A 6000-nucleotide genomic window follows, 5' to 3' on the forward strand; every position below is an offset into this window, starting at 1 on the left:
AACAGGCACTGATTGAAAGTGCTGCGGTGCTATTTTTATAGTATTTCTTCCACAGGCTTCCTTTAGCGCATCTGCTTGTCTCCTGAACACAGCCCTGCCCTATTCAACACAGTCCTGCTGAACACAGCCCTGCCCTGCTGAACACAGCCCTGCCCTGCTGAACACTGCCCTGCCCTGCTGAATGCAGCCCTGCCCTGCTGAACACAGCCCCGCCCTGCTGAACTCAGTCCTGCTGAATGCAGCCCTGCCCTGCTGAACACAGCCCTGCCCTGTTGAACACAGCCCTGCCCTGCTGAACTCAGTCCTGCTGAATGCAGCCCTGCCCTGCTGAACACAGCCCTGCCCTGTTGAACACAGCCCTGCCCTGCTGAACACAGCCCTGCCCTGTTGAACACAGCCCTGCCCTGCTGAACTCAGTCCTGCTGAATGCAGCCCTGCCCTGCTGAACACAGCCCTGCCCTGTTGAACACAGCCCTGCCCTGCTGAACACAGCCCTGCTGAATGCAGCCCTGCTAAATGCAGCCCTGCCCTGCTGAACACAGCCCTGCCCTGCTGAACGCAGCCCTGCTGAACGCAGCCCTGCTGAACACAGCCCTGCCCTGCTGAACGCTGCACTGATGGCCCCTGTCGATAAAGTTAAACACCGGCGCTGTCTCGCTTTACTGCAGAGGGACATGAGTCCCGGCCAGCCTAACAGAGCCCAGGTCTCCCATGTGAGTCCATGTAAACCCAAAACATCTGCAACCAGTCAGAGGGTAGCCGGTTCGTTCCTGCCCTGGGTGTGTCGAAGTGACCCTGAGCAAGACACCTAATCCCCCAATTGCTCCTGACGGGCTGGTTTGTGCCTTGAATGGCAGCCAAACGCTGTTGGTCTGTGAGTGTGTGTGTGCGTGTGTGTGTGAATGAGTGAATGAGTAGCATTGTACAGCACTTTGGATAAAGGTGCTATATAAAAGCAGGCCATTTACACCAATTTTTATTCATCTAGCATTACAAAGTAATGGATAAAATAAATGAGTGCAGTCTATTTTAGTACACTGTACTTCTTAATATTTTTTTCTGGTGGGGGAATGAATCAGCAAGACAAAGTCTCTGTGTATGTGTACTGTGTATGTGGATGGTGTCAAAGTGCTGGCCACTCATTGGTTACCGTTTCCCTTATGACTTTATGCACTGTAGGGTGTAACCATGACCAATCAACAACTGTGTCGTCTGTGCGTAGAAATATCAGAGACAAAAACGTAGACTGCAGAGACGATGCGACGCGCGACCTCCATCGCTAGGGCGAGCTGCTTGAGTCAGCTCACGTGGAGTTAGCCCTTTCACTTCCTGCTGTCGCTGAAGCCTCCATAAAGTTGAAGAACAAAATCAAAGTCTGGGGATTCACATGCTCCTGCCGTATCGTTTCGCCGTAATGTTGACCAGAGAATTGTGTGTCTGTTCTTCTGCTCATAGATGTATAAAGGGGTGCTGCCAGGGAGATTGTGGCCCCTGGAGATTGTGGCCCCTGGAAAGATCTCACATTCGGCCCCAGCACCCCAGTTGAGGGTCCATGTCAGTCAGGGCGCTTGGAAACGTTCTTACTGAAAACTCCTAGGCAATTCCCCTGTGGGTCTTGATTGGCCCTTTCGAAACACAACTATCCAATCGGCGATGTCAAACTGACAAGTGGCTGTCTGTTATCTTCTGTGGCATGCCAGCGGTGAGTTGTGTACAGGGACAGAAGCTCTACCCCGAGACGCTGAATAAAGAAAACATGACCTTTCACAGTTTAGTTGACAATTTGCACAGGATTAGTCGAGCTGAAAGTGTAGGGAAAACACAGAAAGGGCAGCCAAATTATGTTGAATAGCACCAGAAAGGGCTTAGGAGATTTCATACTATTTTCTGATTTCTTAAATAATGGAGTATAGTAGTTGGATTCTTTTTTTTATTTTTTTATTAAAAAAGAAAATTATTGATAACACCTTTGAAAAACAGGGAGAACTTAAAGGATGCAAGTTATGACCTTTAATCTGAAATGGCAAACTCATCCCTTTGTGAAGTAATTACTGTAGTTTAAGCTCTCTGGGCTATTTGCCTTTAGAGACTGCACACATTGTAGTGTTTGTACAATTTTATTTTTTTAAACTCACATACTGTATATAATTTCACCGTGAGTGCGCCACACAGTGTGACTTAACATCCACGCGTTCACATTAATCACTGCCAACTTTTGGTGCAATGACAATAGTGTGGCACAGGTGGTCAACGCGGAACACCATCCACTTATAGAAAGAAAATAGTTACAGTGCTCAAGAGTTCAAGCCACCCATTTATTGTTATTATTATTATTATTATTATTATTATTAGTATGATGATTATGATGATGATGATGATTATTATTATTATTATTATTATTATTATTATTATTATTATTATTATTATTTATTTGAATAAAGGCAAACACAAAGGCAAAATAATTTCTTTAGCAAAAAATTGGCTCTCTAAGCAAAGATACTGCCATGACAAATCCTTGGACATTCATTGGTTGAGAGGATAATCCAATAATAAACATTTTATTTTAACTGGAAGGGAGGTGACCGAGGTGAGACTGCTCTGATAGGTCTCACACATTTGGAAGTAAAACACTGTAATTGTCCTTGAAAACGCATTATGTTGCAGAACTGACACAATGTTATAAGTGCTGACATACGGTGTTTCCTAATATTGTTTAATAACCTAATATAATTTAAGATGACAATGTCATCATTATATAACATTTCACTCTGTGTGCTTGTCCTTGTGTCTTTGATTTCCGGCAGATCACGTCCCCTACTTGAATATGGTGTTACGTCCATAGTGACCAAGTAGGGCAAAATTCAGAAGTGACATAAATGTTCCGTAATACGGAAATTTTGCTGACTACATGTCAATTATGGTCACTCAGACCGAATGCTGAATTGCATTTTTGTAGCAGACAGGGTTATTGTGCAATGCAAAGCCGCAAATATATTGTCAAATATACTAGAGGGAGAGGTCACTGACCTGACTGTACAGCACCAACAGCCAAACCAGCCAGAAGACTGAATTTAATTAATCAATTAATTATTAATTAGCCAGTTCACCCGGGGGTGGTTAGAAAGCAAGCAGTACTGCAAATATATTCAGGAAACCAGTAGCCCTCTACTCTTTGCAATAATGTGCTTTAATGACAGTGAGTCAATACCGCAGTTTAACATCGTAAGGGAAAGATGCTTAACTCTTTAACGACAGGGCCCTGGGCCTAGCTCTTAGACCTTTGTCGCCTGTTTTTTTCCATGACTACACCCCAATCCATAGCACCAACCAGGCACAACCCCATTTAAATTCAACAGGCAGTCAACGGCTGCCAATGTCATATACACGATAGTTATTCAAGCGTACTGCCTCGGATAGGAACATCAGAAATGTTCCATGTACAATTTTAATACCCCGTCGTCCACCTACCTCTCTAGTTTCTACGGTTACCCCACGCACAGAGAGCCTTTAACAACATTAACATGGTTAGTATTCTAGTATAGAAATACAATCTAAAAAGTATTGATGATGCTTCATGTCACAATTCTAAATGTTTGTTGTCGTAGCCTATTGTTTGCATAGATATTAATTAATAATCACGTTCAAAAAAATAAATGTAGTGTATATTGGGAAACACCAGGTTTCATTCGCCTTAAAGTGACTGAGAAGCACAACATCTTGACACCAGTATACTTTTAGAAAAACCTGCCAGGTAATAGAGCCTGAAACACAGAGAGTAAAAGATTGTTAAGAGGCTGAGTGGGCTTTCTCATTTGCATATGTCAGGCGGGTTTTCACCTTGGTCAGTCTTGCCCTTGATGCTGAAAGATGTATTTACGGATAAGGAGACGCGGCAAACAAACAAACAAAAACGGGAAGAAAGATTTAATCATCCCTGGAAAACACAGTGACCTTTTTAAAGAATCTAAAGAGAGTGAGGCGCAATGGTGAAACTCTCTAATGGATTAACCAGACAAAATCAATTTACAAACATACCTGTTGCAAAAGACATCAAGATGTTAGCTACACAGCTTTTGTCCAATCACAATTCAGAGCATTTTTAACCAATGGCCTCTATATCAGCAGATATTGCAGCATTGCTCTACACTGTAAATGTTGCTGGGGATGTCATCCATTATCCGTTTGTGTCCGACTGCTCAAAGATAACACAGTGACTTTCTGACTTCCAACATACAGACTGGCAGGTTATTCATTGAATTAACTGTGGCTATGAGTTCTAGTTTTACTCTCTACTCTTCTTTACTTCAGTTTAATGAAACATTGCCAAATCCAAATGCCACATCTTAATCTGGCAAATTGACAGAAAACACAGTGCTTTGAAGTCATCCTTTTTTAAATTACGTTGATGAAAGATGCACATTGTACCTGTGGTTACATTTTACTCATAACAATTTTTGCACATTTAACATAATTGTGTTAATGAAAAAATATCTACAGTATATTAAAACATGACAAAAAATTTAAGTAATGGCTTGCCTACTAACAAGGAATAATCTGACAATCTGCAAGAAAGCATTTCATTCATTTTCAGATAATGATACATATTTTAATAGATTCAATGTTAAATATTAACACACCACATATTTGCAATGGATCCATCTCCTCACATGAATAAATTGTACCCCTTTATTCATAATAAGTACCCTGAAATTCACTGAAATCACTATCATTGTGCTGTTCTACTAAGAATAAAAAAAATGTTTTGACAAATGCCTTTACTAGTTAACAACCTCGCCACAAATATAATTTTCCTAATTGTGGTTGTTACTGCATTACTCCAGTTAGCATCACATGCTTTCTGCAACCCTCAATTGAAGATTTGCTTTTATTATGTCATATCCTCCTAAAACCTGGCAATTAGATTTTGTCCCCTGTAGGGGAAATAAGTCTCTAGTCTTAATCTCAACTAAATACTGCACTATGCTGAAACCTACTGTAAAGGGGGAATTCAATAAAATAAAAATAATATTTTTGAAACTATTTTCACTGCCATATTTTTTGCAACACTTGCCACTCTCAGCCCTGCCTACGTGGGTCTGATATGGTGGACTGCAGGAAGTAGAAATGGAGTAACCTGGCTACTGCAGGGCCAAAGCCTTGATTTCTCATAGTTATTCTGCTGCAAAGCACTATCACTGAGCCAAAACAGTAGTTATGCAATGTCATAATGTCGCTGTTTAAACCCAGGAAGAACAGGAATGATTAGTAGATTGGCCAGTTAATTTAAATACACTGGATGGGCACACATAGATGTGTACACACTTTGGGCCAGATATTAGGAAGGTTAGTGTTCATTGTGTGGAATAGTTTGCCAGGACATTTAGTGGAGGCCGAAACACTCAGGGTTTTCAAGACCAAGCTTAATACGGCGCTAGATACTATTGAGCTTTTAGGCAAACTAAGCAGTAGGTACAGTTTGGGGGTAGGAAAAGCGAGCATTGCTGGACTGAATGGCCTGTTCATTGAATCGCAATTACCTTATATTATGTAATGTTATTAATCAATATTTTTGGAAATCTATGAGCAAAATTATGTGTGATCGGAACTGAACTAGCAATGTCTGCAGCGTTTATCAAACACGTGTAGACAGCTTTTTTAGTTTGCACTTCTGTATGTTGATAAATACAAAGTAATCACACAAAAGTGTGCTCACAGAATATGTGATTAGTATATTTCATGTCCCTAAAATACCATATAAGGAGCTTGGAATTTCGACTATTTAAAGACAAAAAAAAAGACTAAAGAAAAAAGCTTCTCTGAAGCAAGTTAATGGAAGTAGAAGCCAAAAACATTTATTAATAAAAAACATTTTATTATGCAGTGTAAGCAGTGGATTGTCAGAGCTGGGAAAGACTAAAGCCTGGCGAGATATAGCCCAGCTGTTGTAAACTCTTTCTCAGGTAACACGCACTATGCAACAGGTAAAAAGAAAATGGTTTG

This window comes from Conger conger, chromosome 6 (genome assembly GCF_963514075.1).
Source record: "Conger conger chromosome 6, fConCon1.1, whole genome shotgun sequence".
Lineage (NCBI taxonomy): Eukaryota > Metazoa > Chordata > Actinopteri > Anguilliformes > Congridae > Conger > Conger conger.